We start from the raw sequence: 15,620 nt of genomic DNA on the forward strand, positions 1-15,620 counted from the left end.
TTTTTAAGTGTATTTATTTATTTTAAGAGAGACAGAGACACCACCAGTGGGGAAGGGCAGAGAGAGATGGAGAGAGAGAGAGAGAATCCCAAGTAAGACCTGAGCTGCAAGCACAGAGCCTGAGGGGGGTGCTGAACCCACAAAACAAAACTGTTAGGTCATTACCTGAGCTGAAAGCCAAGAGTCCAACGCTTAACTGACGGAGCCAGCCAGGCACCCTGAACATTTATTTTTTGAGATGTGTGGTCAGGCTTATTCTACCTTCTCTCAACATTGACACCAAAAGAATCAAAAGCAGCTAGTGAGGTATTAACACCAAAGGATTAATCCAGTGATTCCGGTCACAAGGCATTCCAGGAGGGGTAGTCATGTTACTGGATTTGGGGGGTAAATGGTTTATTCTTCCTTTCCCAATTTGGATAACAAATGGAATAGGAGGGAGGCACTGATTCTTATGGCCATTTCCTCAGCACATTCCTGGATTTTTTCTGGGCAAAGGATGCCACACTGGAAGAGGCAGGAATATCCACTGTGAAACGTGGTACACTGTGCTTGCGGTTGCAGTCACCAAACTGGTTTTCACTTCTACTTGCTTACTTGTTTTCTCATTGGAAGAAGATCCTGAATGATAATCAGAGGTAATTTATCAAGGGGCCTAGTAACTTTCCTGGAGATTTCATCCTTATTCTCATCCTCAGTTTCAAATTTGGCAGCATTGTTTCTCTCTGTACCCACAGCCCTCCTCATGCTGACCCACCCAGAGTGAGTTCCTTTGGCAAACCTAGAGGGGTGTACGAGATGCAGATGTTCTCACAGGCTTTCCGGACATCAGGATCAACTCTCTGAAATTTACTGACACAGATGCATTGGTAGGCCTGTCCTTTTGATGGTTTTACTGAATACCAGTGATGTTGTATCTTTCTTGAAGTTTAAGAGTCAATTTCTCAGCAAATCTCTCAACTGCCTCTTTTTTCAATTTACCATGGTTTTGAACTACCCTTGTGAGAAAGAAGACAATGGGAACACTCTTATTCATCTTTTCTGCCTTTGCTGCTCTGGGGCCACAGAGTTAGCAGTGGGACAGTCTCCAGAATGGTAACCCAGGACACCACCTCTGCACCATGATCTAGTCCAGACAGTGGGTGGCTCCTGTGTCATCTAAATAGTTCTCTTTAAATTATAAGGTTTATTGGGGTGCCTGGGTGTCTCCGTTGTTGAGCTTCCCGCCCCACATTGGGCTCTGTGCTAACATCTCAGAGCCTGGAGCCTACTTCAGATTCAGTGTCTCTCTCTCTCTCTCTCTCTTCCCCTTCCCCACTCACACTGTGTCTCTCTCTGTCTCTCAAAAAATGAATAAACATTAAAAAAAATTTTAAATAAATTATAAGATTTATCAGCTGGTAAGCTGGGAGTTGTTTTGTTGTGTTATTTATAAGGTGTCTCAAGGAGGAAACCGAAACACGTAGTAGCACTTTACTGGAAATCATCAATCCACTCCCCTGTTACCTATTTATACCCCATCTTATTCCAGAAAAGATAGAATGTGGCTTCCAAAATTACATAAAATACTTAGCATAATAAAAACGGAGCAAAAGGAAGAAACAAAGAACATAAAATACAACTAAAGATAATGGTAAAATGTACATCATAAAGACCCATATGATTATTATAACTGAGTCACAAATTTGGCTCTGAGCATTCTCCCAAGTTCACTGGCAAATGGAAACCCGATCAGTTCCTCAACCCACAGGGTTTATAACATAGAAACAGCAATTTATCAGGATAGATACATGATTATTGTTCTAAGATCAGACAGGATACGCTTACTAATGTTCTTATATTTTACCTTAATATAGGCTGATGATCACAGTAGAGAACAATTTAATAAAAGCAATTCTGCCAGGAGGAAATACCCCTGGTGAATTGCCTCTGCTTATTTACCTACTCGCTGGAATCAGCATGACTTGCTGAGAATTAATACAGAGCATGCAGCAACCCTTATTTTTTTCCAAATTATCATTTCATTGTCCATGCAATATATTTCTAAACATCAAGCTCAGAAGCAAAAAAACAATTCTGTATCTTTAACGACATCATTCAAGAAAGAACCACCAAAAATCTTGACTTCTATTATAGGCTTTTTTGTTTGCTGCTGTATAAAGAAAATTATGATCTTTACCATTTAAAGACTCAGAAAAATTATATCTCATTTCCATTTGCATGAAGTCTCTGGAGTTCAGCACTGCATCAGCCACAGCATTGAAAATCTCCTGGTTATTTTAATTATTTATCATAAAGATGGATAAAGATTATACCATTTGACAAAGCCATAATGACATGCAAATAACAGTGTTTTTAAAAAGAGAAATGTGAAATTTTGCTTTCTGACACATCACTGTGTCACCTTATAAACATAAGGTTAAAAAGAAAATAGCTTAGTTTTAAATCAACCATTGGGTGGTGGGTGGGAATTTTAGAAGGGCATTAGTTGTGCAATGGCTACATGCTAAGCATTGCACTGAAGGTTTTCATGCAAATATACCAAAGTAAGCATCTTTATAAAAGCCCTGCAGAGGAGGAGCTATCATTCATATTTTACAGATAAAAGAAACAGGGGCAGTAATGCTAACATCAGTAAACCTTTTCTATGAAGAGATAGAGAGGAATGATTTTATACACTGTGGATCATTAAGTCTTTGTCACAACTACACAGCTCTTTTACTGCATGTGAAAGGCATGGACAGTGCTTGAACGAATGGCTGTGGCGGTGTTCCTGTACAATTATCTCCACAAAAGAGATGGCCCACAAAACAGATCCTTGGGTCCTAGTTTGCACACCTCTGACAGGATGTCGGGTGACTTGCTCAAGATCATTCAGGAAATTTGGATTAGAATTGAGATTTTTCTCCTGGGTGTTGTATGTAGATGATAAATCACTGAACTCTACATCTGAAACCCATACTGCACTATATATTAACTAACTAAAATTTAAATTTAAAAAATTCAGATTTTCTGCTTTGAAGCTTCATGTTTTCTTCACTCTCCCGTAGTTTCTTTAGTACCTAGACACCTATTTTAAATAACTAGTTATTTGTGGACAACTTTTGATTAGTTGTTTTTAATCTAGCCAAAATAATATCCCCGCAAACTTGTTAGAAAAAAAATATTTTTAAATAGTCAATCAATTATCTACTAATAGTTTTATGTACATGTTGACAAATATACTTAAAAAATGTTTTTGTTTAATTCAAAGTTGTCCTCTATTTTAAAAAAAATTTTAATGTTTATTTACTTTTGAGAGAGAGAAAGAGAGAGAGAGAGACAGAGTCTTTAGCAGGCTCCAGGCTCCACGCTGCCAGCACAGAGCTGGACATGGGGCTTGAACTCATGAACTGTGGGGTCAGGACCTGAGCCAAAATTGGATGCTAAACAACTAAGCTATTCAGGCACCCCTCAAAGTTATCCTCTTTTGTTCATTAGTGAAAATAAGAATGGTCTGAAGTCAATGATCTATTTCTACATTTAAAAAAAAATAGGAAAAGAAGAGCAAATTAAACCAAAATCATGCATAAGGAAGGAAATTATGAAGATAAGAGTAGAAATCAATGAAATTTTAAACAAAAATCAATGCAGGATATCAGTTAAACCAAAATCTGATTGTAGAGAACAGTAAAATGGATAGACCTGTAGACCTCAAATAGGAGAGCTAGATATTTTTACCCTGGTAACACAAATGAAGAAACTGAGACTCAAAGTAGAAAATAAATGTTCTTGTGGTTATCTACTCATTAAGACAGGATCTTAACTCAAACCCAAGTGTGTTGAGTCTAAATTCCATTTTATATTCAATAGTAGTTAATAGAATACATTGTGTACTGTGGAGTGTTTTGAACAGACAAGTTTTCCCATCTATTTTCCCTCACTCTTAAATGTGTGACCAAGCACTAACAATGGAAGTGGAATACTTTTACCACTTGAAATTAGACACACTACCATATTACCATTTATCAGACAGTAACACTATTAGTTTATTTCCAGAGTTACAGCATATGGCTGTAAAACAGAGACATTCTAGTCAACACTATGCACACTATTGTCTATGTAAGTGGCTTCACTGTGGATATACATCAGGTCACCTTCACTGCCATACCTGGTGGCTGCTCTGGTTCATTCATTAGTTAAACAAATATTTACTGAGCATCTGCTGTGTGCTAAGCTCTGGGATAGACTCTTTTTTAAAAGAGTTTAGTGGGGAAAATGAGCAAAGGGACAGGTGATTATAATACATTATAGTGAGAGCAGAGTGATGTTGTAACTCTACCAAGAGACTTCTAACTCAGAGAAAAAAAAATGAATATCAAGATTTGCCTCTATTCTCTTACCATATTGCTACTGAACTAAGGTTCCTGCTCCCCAGAGGTAGTGCTGAAGGTCAAGGCAGGAATAGCCTTGTTTCTGGATCCTTTATGGGAAGATTATGGTTTCTAAGATTCTTAGAGGTGTTGGTTCGTTATAGATCTCTTAGGAAAGTTAATCTATAAGACAAACAAAACTGTGTCTGTGACTACTGATTGTCTTTCTCTTAAATGTCAAAGTTATTAGGCTCACAGACTCTCCCCATCAGTGACAAAGCTGAGAAGAAACACAGGAAAGGGAGTGTATGGAGAAAACTTCTGCCAGAGCTGCCAGTCCCTTGAGTGAAAAAGCCGCGAGTGTCTTATTCATGACTATGTCCCCCTCCATCCACATGCTGTGCATGTGCTACAGATGGACTGTGCTTGACTATCAAATGTATAAATGGATGACTGAATGATAGATGCATGAAAATATTAGTCAGGGAATGGGGATGTTTCAAGAGATAGGAAAGTATGTTCCAAGAAGACTGAACAGCATATGCAAAAGTATATGGGGAAAATAAAGCAAGAGAGAGTATCAGAAGTTCCAGGACCTGAAAATACAGGAGACTAGCAAAAGTTGAATATGAAAAGATTAATAAGATATGAAAGCTAAAAGTGTAATTCTGAGTCAAATCACTAGTCAATTCAATCATTTGGCATCATGACTTGTTGAATAAACTATTTCCCTTTCCATGGATTGGGTAAGCAGTCACTATCATGTCATAATATCTGGTTAGTAAAACATTATACCACCTCCTGTATGTCACTCTGCATTTATGGGGGTATCAATAAACAAATCTACCATGGTGAGTATTAGCACACAGAAGATTTAGAACACATAATGTATTTATAATTTTCCCCAATCTTAGTAACTTTCTCTGAGTTGTCATGGTTGGGAAGTTTGGAAAACCATTCTGTAATTTAAAAATACTGTTAATCAATCTGAAAATTAACATTTTCTTCCTTGTGCTTGCAGCAATAACTTCTGAGAACTTTATTTCAATTAGAAATGCCCAATTATAATAAATGCCTCTAATGAAGATGTAAAAGGAAAGGAATGAAAGCAAAGAAATTAGAGCACTGAAGAGATAGGTTCTAAAGGGCAACCATTATTCAGTTTCTTGTAATTACCTTCAGAATTCACCATCTCCCTTAAAAGAAGAAAATCTGAGTTGTATATAATGTATTAGTAACAATTGTACTTTGGGAGTTTTTCCAGGCAGTTCACATAAATGGGAAAACAAGGGCATATGAGGTCCTGTGTATCAAAATGAGTACTTAAGGACAATAATGTTAACTTTAAAGTACACTAGACAATAAAGGGTTAATCCTTACCTATTGCTCTTAACTCCCTATTGTCTTGTTCAGATATACTTGTGAAAAAGTTGGAAGAAAATAAATTGTCAAGTGCCAACCTCTACTCATTTTTACCTATGGGCTCATATTTTAACCGTAAAAATTTTTTAATTTCTTTTAATTCTTAATTACTAGGATATTAATTCTGCCATCTCAGGTTCATGTGGCATACATGTGGGAATGTTTTCTGACCAGACATCAAGAAGCTAAAAGTCAAGGGTTCTGGCTAGACTCACAGTCACACAAGCAGCATTAGAATCAAAGCCTCTTCAAATGAAATCTGTAAGCACAATTTCCTTCTCCAAATTGGCATCTAAGGATGGAACAGCACATTCAAACTGATGCCTATGTAAGCAGATGGATTTAAGACCACAGGCAAGGAAACTTTGACAGACATGTCCCTTCTACTAATAATCCATTTTTGCCCATAAGGAAGTCTAAGGCTTTTAGGAAACTACACAGGAAATCTATATAATAAATATATGCCTACTAGTTGTCTGCTACCTATTAAGATTTTAATTCCATGATTTAGTTTAATTCTCAGATTTCTATGAGTTAGGTAGGTTGGTTTTATCATCTCTTTTTCCTGAAAGGGAAAATAAGGATGACAAAGTTGAACAATGACACAGCTAAGAAGAGAAGCAGCCAGAATTTGAATCGAACTCTAACCCCAAAGCCTCTGATTTTTCTTCTCTACCCACAAAGTGCCAGTCTTAAATAAGTCTTTTAAAACATGTGATTAGTGGCTTGGGCTGTGTAGAAAATTTACTCCTGGTGCTCATCTATCAGAACAAAGGAGATAGACACTTCATTGTTACGAAGAAAAGTCTGAAATAACCTATCCCTGTAGAAAAATCTGTGTAAAGTACTCTGAACAGAAGAGACCCAAAATGAATATATCCTGTTTACTATGTCTCACATTTAAATATTATTCTATAGACAAAAAAACCGACATCAGTGGCTGTTAATATAATCACAGAGGCAGAGAACATTCTCTCACCCCCATCTTGAATGTGAAACATTTCTACAGGACCCTTTCTACAAGAATATTGCTATTGCTATAACAAATTAACCATAATCCCCTCCCATATTCCAATTATGGAAAATCCTCCTTAACAAAATTCCAGTTAAAAAATAAATAGGGTACAGAATGAACCACCTGAAACTGGGGCAAGGCTAGTGATGAAACTGTTTCATGGGTTTCCTTTTCTTTTCATCTTGTTTAGGTTCAAACAACGCAAGAGCTAAGAATGCTCAGAGATCACCACTGAAGGGGAGATTGCTTAATGAGAAGATGAAGAGGAAGGAAAAATGGTGTCTCTAAGACTCCCATTAATAATGCATCTGTCGGTAACTCTTCCCAGCTAAATTCCTGATCCTCCAAAAGCTTTTCTTCCTTATGGCCTTTGCTGGATACTTTACTTCTTCTTTTCTTAATGTTTTATATATTTCTGAGAGAGGGGGAGAGAGAGAGAGAGAGAGAGAGAGAGCGAGAGAGAGGGAGCGAGAGCAGGGGAGGGTCAGAGAGAGAGGGAGATACAGAATCTGAAACAGGCTCCAGGATCTGAGCTAGCAGTCAGCACAGAGCCAGACGCGGGGCTCAAACCCACGAACCGTGAGATCATGACCTGAACTGAAGTCGGGCCGCTTAACTGACTGAGCCACCCAGGCGCCCCTGGATACTTTACTTCTTATACATTTGGAAATAATTTCAAAATGAGAGCTATGGAAGTAAACAGAAGTACCCCACTTCCTGTCATGCTCTTAACTAGATGCAGCATGGGGGTTATAACATGGACTCTGGAACCATATGGCTTGGATTTGTATCATAGATTTGCCATAGACTTAGGCATGTTGAATATACTTCATTACTTATAATGGCAATTATAATGTCTCCTTCACACAGTTGTGAGGATTAAATGTAGAACAACAGTATCTGGAACAGAGTAGGTTTTCAGTAAATGTTAGCTATCAAGAAGTAGTAAGCTGAATTCTCCATTTCATAACTGTATACAGTTGATCCTTAAACAACATGGATTTGAAATGCGTGGATCCACTTATGTGCAGATTTTTTACGGTACAGTTCTTTAAATGGATTTTCCTTATGGTTTTCTTACTAACATTTTTTTCTCCAGCTCACTTTATTGTAAGAATACAGTTTACAATACATAATATGTACAAAATATGCATTTACAGCCTGTTTGTGTTATTAGCAAGGCTTCTAGTCAACAGAAGGCTATTAGTAGTTAAGTTTGAGGGGAGTCAAAAGTTAAACCCGGATGTTTAAGTGCACAGGGGTTGACTCCCCAAATTCCCATGTTGTTCAAGAGCCAACTATAATTATAAAAATTCCATCAACACTTTCAATGTAATTGTGAAAAACAGGGTTTTTGTTCCAGCCTTCATCAGTTCTCATAAAAATATCCCATCTGTCTATGAACAATATTCCAAACCTCACTGGTCACTAACTTCCCTCCACTCAAAGCTTTCCATACTCCTACACTTTATGATGACATGTTTTTAATGAGTTGAAAGAGGAGCATTCACACTCTGTCATGTTTATTTCTTTCTGTTTTTAATGTGAATAATAAATATTTCCATTTATTTTTTAACTCACTCTCAATGACAACCTGCCTAATGGCATATTAATCTTTTCATGTTTTTCCCCATGTATAAACACATGGCCATTAAAACCAACAACTGTTGTTTTGCTTTCTTTTTAATCATATAAACAGAGTTACAGAAAGTGACCCACTACTCCCAGTTTTCTGAGGACTTTCTAGATTTAAGCGCTGAAAGTCCCATGTCCAGAGGACTCTTTTGATTCTGGACAAACTGGGACACGTGATCTTTCTACATTATCCATATTGGACAAATATATTGCAATTGTCTTTAAAATATCCCAAACCATTATATAATGAAACATAGTGAAAATAGCATTAGACTTGGGACTCAGAATTGCTGGTTTCAATAAGTCCTGGTTTTGCCTTCAACTTTCGCTGTGACTTCAACAAGTCAAACATTCAAGGTTATCATTTATACAATGAAATTGAAATATTGGTCTTTGCTTCACTAGGGCTGTTGTCAAGGCTATTGTAATAATAGTACAATACAGAATCTTGATGAAGAAAAAGTTTCACATATGTTTTCTCATCTGATCTTAAAATTTAGTACAAAAGTTGCTAAATGGTATTCCTACCTATTCATGATGGTCACTGAAATTTAGAAGTTAAAATGAAGTATTACACATGAAGTTTTAGTTCATTTTGCACAGGTATTTCCTGTCCAAACATATCCACAAACAGCTTTATGTGTAATCAATAATAAAAATTTACATCTCTTCTGGTATTCCAATATTTTCTTTTTCTTTCTTTTTTAAAAATTTATTTCTGAGAGAGAGACAGCATGAGCAGGGGAGGATCAGAGAGAGGGAGATACAGGATCTGAAACAGGCTCCAAGCTCTGAGTTACCTGTCAGCACAGAGCCCAACACGGAGCTTGAACCCACAAACCGTGAGATCATGACCTGAGCCAGAGTCGGACGCTTAGCGAATTGAACCACCCAGGAGCCCCTCCAATAGTTTCTGTCATAAGAGAGTTGCCAAACTCTCCCTTTAACTTTTGTAGTACAATGTCTTCTTAGTCCAAAAAAAAATCAGTAAGAAGAGATCATTTTAAGTACTGCTTCCATCAGTGAGCATTTTCACGTATAATTAAACAGATGCTGTTTTTCTAGGATAACCCATTTCTCATAACTACACAATGTGCTTGTGTACAACTAGCTTCTGAAAATAGACTTCCGGTTAGCCCTTTATAAGCTTTGTGACCTTGAGCCAGTTGTATAGCCTTGCTGTGCCTGTATCTGTGCATTTGCATTTGTAGAATGCAATGTAGAATCCTACAGAGGATTGTTAGGAGGGGACTACATGGATGGATACGGAAGAAAAGCCTTGAACCATACCTGGAACAATCCAACTATTCTAAAATGTGTTTTACCAAGCTTTTTACTTTGAGCCACTCACTGCCTTCAGTGAGAGGACAAGATACTTATTAAATCTGGCTATGGCACTCAAGGAGCATGATATACACTTTGAGGAAAGTGATCCTGGGTCATGGGCCAAGTAAGGTTACCCCAAAGAACACCGTGTTTGTTCTCTTCCTTTAACTTAGAAGAAGGAAGAGAATAAACATTCTTTCTATGCATTCATTTCCTTATATGCTTCATAGAATCTACTGTTGAAAACCTTAATCCCAGATCATTTCCAGGTTTCAGATACGTTTAGTCTTCAATAACTTCTCTTCCCAAATAGGACATCAGGACTTTTAACATTTCAGGCACATACCAGGGTCAAAAAAATAGTTTCTGTCTCTATCTCAGGGACTTCTATTCTGAATATTTGTGTAAATAATGTGCTTCCTCAGTGCACTAAGCCAAAAGATTATTTTCATCCTAACACTTTCACAGGTTGTCTTCAAAGAAACGTTGCCCAGAACATCAATATTTTTCTCCATTAGAAAGGCAAAGAATTGTCTTCCATTTAATTCAGTAAAGATGTGAGTATAATAGGGGATGTCTTTCCCAGTCAGCTAAGCTGTCATCAGGTGAGGTCATGGTGACTATTTGGCACAGCCCCTCCCCAGTCCTGTCTTGCAGTCCCTGCTTCCCTGTTCTCTCCCTTAGTCCCTCCCTAGTTGTTTCGCCACATGGGACAGATGATCAGTTGCTGGGTACAACTATTGAAAGTGCAACTATTACGTGTACTACACCTGCTGAAATGAAGCTCATCATATCTCATTTGGTTTTATTAATTACCAAACTTTTCCTTTAACTCTTTCAACAACATGGTACCTACTACTCAGTCTTCTTCATTGGAGAAACAAAAGTGTCTTCAAGAAGGTAATGAGATCTTTTCACTTTCTTCTACCTTGTGTATTTAATCGTTACGGGCAAGTGGAAATGGCATGTAAGGAGTGTGCAGTGGCTGTAGGGAAGCTTGTATGACATTTGCAAAACTTGGAACCCATCTCCAGAGCTACACAGAGATGATGTACCATTAACCAGAGTGGCCCTTGATTCAGCTGAGCCCCACTACAACCCAGGCTACCTTCCTGATTTTCTTCATGGTCCAGTCCAGGTACCCACAGAAGCATTATCCCCAAATTAGAAGATCATGGGGTTGTATAAGCTTGTATAAGCTTGAAGTTGGGTCCCTCCAAACAAAACTGACTCAATCAGTGAATTTTCACCTGTCTAAATTTCCTGTTAGGGCTCTTCAGATATTCAAGGTCAGCAATATACCCAGGTGTTTCTCTTATGATGTCTTGTGTTCTTACTTATGTTCATTTACACATTTCTCTGCACATTCCAGACTGCTTTATCTTGTTTGATTCTCCTAATTAAAGTTTTCTTTTACTATCTTATGAATATGGAGAACCATTTATTTTTTAAGCCCCTTGTATTCTGGAGGCTGAATTCACATCCCATTGCTCAATCTCTCCTTAAGTAACAAGAGTAATCAATTACTGAGTTCTAATGATTCCTCTTCCATGGATTTTTATCCCACCTTCTCTCTCTCTCTCTTTTTTAATCCCTATGATGCAATCCTATAAAACAACAACCACTACAGTTTATGGAATGGATTTCTCACAGAGATTGGACCTTCTGCAATTATGGCAGCTGGTTAAGTGGTCTTTTTAAGATTATTGTCTTTGCATCTTGTAAGAGCTTAAAGTTTAGTTATTAAGCAGTCATTTCCTGGAAGGGAAGATGGAGATAAAGTAGGGGAGAGCAAGGAAAAGTTGGAATCCATGAACATGACCTGGAATCCATAAGGAAAGACTGAAATCTGTGTAATGACACAGGTTGCCTATTGCTTCTGACCTTGATGGTGTGGGTATATGTGGAACTCAGGGGCCTTTCACAATGGAGTTAAACACACACAGGATTCAGAGATGTTGAAGAAGGATCCCAAGGAAGGTGGAATGCTTGCAGGCCTGACTGCCTCACGTGAATGAATTGGACATGTTGTGTAAGCTACAAAGTGGCTGTAGCTTCACTTCTTCCCTCCATATAGCTTAGAAGGAGCTCCCTGGGTCCACCGTATCTGGAAAAATACAGCAAAAGGAATTCTGAGAAAAGGAATTCAGCTAAGCAAAGTTGATGCATTATGAAGCTGCTTCTCATATCTTCCAATTAATTGCTCATGACAGTTTTGAGTTACAGTTCCTATTTCGCCAGTGATTCACAACCCACCATAATGAGCACTAGAAACTTGTTTTATTCTTTTGTAAATGTCTTAAGGTATTGCTGAATTCCTATGTTTTGTCTATACAATGCCACTTGAAATTTAATTGGATACTCACTTAAGTTAACGTCATTAACTTACCTATTGGTTAAAATTGCATTTGTCTGCAAATAACATTAAACTAAAATACAAAAGCAAATTAAAATAATACCTTAAACAAAATTAAAAAGTATTTCACATAAAATAAGTAAGAGTCTTGAGCTGGTTTGTCCATAAATATAAGAAACTCAGGCTTTTTCTATGAGTAAGATAAGTCTTAGCACCTTTAAAGTTACTTCACAGTCCATGAAGGCTGCTAGATCTCCAACCATGGCACCTACTTTCCAGGTAGAGATAAAAATTCTCTCCCAGCTCCCTTACAGATTTCTTGCAAATCCTGAAGAGCAACTTCCACTTGCATTTCAGAGCTTCAAGAGTTGCTGAGAATTAAAGCCAGAGCAACATACATTGCTCAGGGGAAAATGAATATTAAGAAGGAAATAGCAATGTCTGCTGCAATTTCTAAGAAGAAATTCAACACAAATCATACTTAGCAAGATGACATACTACTTCCTTCCTTAGGAATGAGAATATTATCAAATATGAGGGTGGATTTAAAAATTTTTTTTTAATGTTTTATTTATTTCTAGGAGAGAGAGACAGCGTGAGCAGGGGAGGGTCAGAGAGAGAGAGAGTCACAGACTGAAACAGGCTCCAGGCTCCGAGCTGGCAGTCAGCACAGAGCCCGACGTGGGGCTCGAACCCACGAACCGCGAGATCGTGACCCAAGTGAAAGTCGGACGCTCAACCAACTAAGCCACCCAGGAGCCCCGAGGGTGGATTTTAAAACAGTGGCAGGTGACTTCATTCAACATTGTCAACAAATACTTTTGAAGCTGCGCACTTACAATATGGGTGCTACAAAGAAAGTCTTCAAACTCTGAAGCTGAAGCATTAGAAATGATACAGAAACCCAAAGTTTTCAGTCAAAGACAGGAAATGTGAATTACTACCAAAGTTGTACAGAGTGTTATGAGAGCTCAGTGGGGCACTGAGTGCACATCAGCAGGAACTGGAGACTGATGCAGTCAGGACTGTGCCTGCACATTGAAATCTCTGGTGAAACCATCATGATTTCAATGAGCTTCTGGAGAGTGCAGGGGTCAAACACACAGGGGTTTATTAGTGTACCAGAGGGCCTTTTCCCAGTCAAGAGAAGGGGCCCTAAGAAGAAAAAGTTGAGAAGGAAGCAGAGACCCGCAGAAGGGGAGGAAGCTATGGCAGAATTTACTTTGGACACAGATGAGTGTCTGTTGAATATCACAGCATGTGAGCCTGAATTACCCACAATTCTCACAGATATTGCTTTAAAGGTAGTGAGTCATCCACCTGATCATACCAGTATGGAAACACTTTCCTGTCTTCATCATTAAGAGTGTTATGCCAGGCAAAACATGACTATAATGAAACCAATTCAGTGTTCTGTCTTTGTTTGTACTACCTTCCCCCTTAGCGTTAAAAAAAAAAAAAAAAAAAAAGTTGGCTTGTTAAAAAGTGCTTATCACTTAGCCATGTTGATTGTTATATATGAAATATGACTACACTCTAATGAGACTAATATCTCACACATGCAGTGGCATTTATGCATCCTAGTGAATACCACTTCTTTCAAAGTGTCATGGGGGCCAGGGTGCCTGGGTGGCTCAGTTGGTTAAGTGTCCAACTTTGGCTCAGGTCATGATCTTGCTGTTCATGGGTTCAAGCCCCACATTGAGCCAGAACCTGAAGCCTGATTCGGATTCTGTGTGTGTCTCTGTCTCTCTGCTCCTCCCCCACTCATGCTCTGCCTGTCTCCCCCTCTCAAAAACATATAAATAAACATTTTTTAAAAAGTGTCTTCAGGTAAGAAAACACAGTTATGGTGGCTGCTATAGTTCCAAATGTTATAAGAGCTCATATTCTAGAATTCAACAGACAATGTGGCATTTGGGGAAGGGGAAGCACTCTACATCAAAGGGTTTTGGGCAGGCCTGAGGAGAAGGTCCCTGGGAACAACCAAAAGAGGAATATAGAATTACTGATAAGTAGGAACACTAAACTTCTATTTTTCCTCACAAAATATCCTTAAGCAATTAAGTTAAATCTGAACAACCAAGTACACTGCTGTTTAAAAAAACATTAAAATGGAGCACTTTTTATAATTAATGTCTTAAATCTGTTAAAATTATAAAATTAACAGATTCTCAATAATGTAAAGACAGAGCAGAACAAGGTGTTTGTAAATTAGCATTCCTGTTTACTGAGAAATGAAGGGGGAGTCTCTTGTTCCTCATTTAGCTTGCCTTCAAGTGTGTGGAGTCTAATCTCTATGTTCTGGAATAATCTTATTGCATCCCCTCAATAATCCTATGTACATGGAATTATTTCAGCCTAACAGGTCAATTTAATTTGGAGGGAACAAATTGGGAAAGTAAAATCAGTTATTGGGTAGTTTTAAAGGTCTTCAAATTGGAGATTTTTTACAGTCTTTACAGATTAATTACAGTCTTTACTGAATTTATCAAATCTATTTTTATTCCTCATTAAGAACTGAGTGGTTATCGCCAAAGCACATGAAAAAACAGAACTGGCATCTGTGGAGTTACAAGGCCCCAGTGCAGATGGATGAGTCCTCAGGCTCCAGAGCTCACTCAGAGCACAGGACAGCGGACCGGTCAAGCATGCCCGCCAGCACTGAGTGGGTCTTGCCGTGAAACTGCTCACAGGCTCTAGAAATATTAATGTGCATTTGGGGTTTTGCATTAGTATGTAAATTAAGACATGTGGGTGTCTATGGAAACGACGGTTCTGACCAAAAGTGTGTTTCTTTTTTCCCAGATAGACCCAGATTTGAAGAATTCACATGGGTCCTTGATTGTGTGTTTAGGTACTTTGCAACTCATGGTCATGGTTAGAATGTTCTAATTCTTGCCATAGATGTTTCCTTCATTCATCTTCAAAAGGATACATTTATTTTCAGGTAGCATATTCCTATTTATGCAACATATATAGGCTTTCTTTCTGATTGTGAGCATTGTGCAAGCAGTACCTGAAACTATTTTCTATGATGAGCTTACATCAGATGGAGGGGAAACCTTTATTAATGCACAAAGCAGAATTCTTCAAATTGAGATGAAAGACTGTTTTTGCAGTTCACATTTGCAATGGATTTCAACTATTGCTTTTCCTTTTTTCCTATTATTTGCTTTCTTTCCCCTATTTCAAAGTGTTAATCTGATGCTTTGAGAAAGTTTCCTTTAAAAAAATTTAAGATGCTCATTATGAACTCACTAAAAGCAGTTCATAGGAAAATCTCTAGGACTTCTGCAAGTTTCAGGAAATGTGAAGGACACTTTTGGGTCCAGTATGATATTTTGTTTTGCCTTTCAGAACACTACTAGAGTTGTCAGTAGGAGGCAGCAGACATATATGAGCATTATATGGGTGTATAAAAAGATAAAGCATCATTTTCCAAAATGAGTTCTACTGGACTAGGGCATGGAACACACACACACACACACACACACACACACACACACACACA

At 38.0% G+C, this 15,620-nt stretch overlaps 1 pseudogene; it reads right to left on the reverse strand.

Moving 5' to 3' along the window:
- Nucleotides 1-298: 298 nt before the first annotated feature.
- LOC120224708 lies at nt 299-1,036 on the reverse strand (annotated as a pseudogene).
- Nucleotides 1,037-15,620: the final 14,584 nt, after the last annotated feature.

Source organism: Hyaena hyaena, unplaced genomic scaffold (assembly GCF_003009895.1).
Source record: "Hyaena hyaena isolate Hyena2069 unplaced genomic scaffold, ASM300989v1 scaffold_1227, whole genome shotgun sequence".
NCBI classification, from domain to species: domain Eukaryota; kingdom Metazoa; phylum Chordata; class Mammalia; order Carnivora; family Hyaenidae; genus Hyaena; species Hyaena hyaena.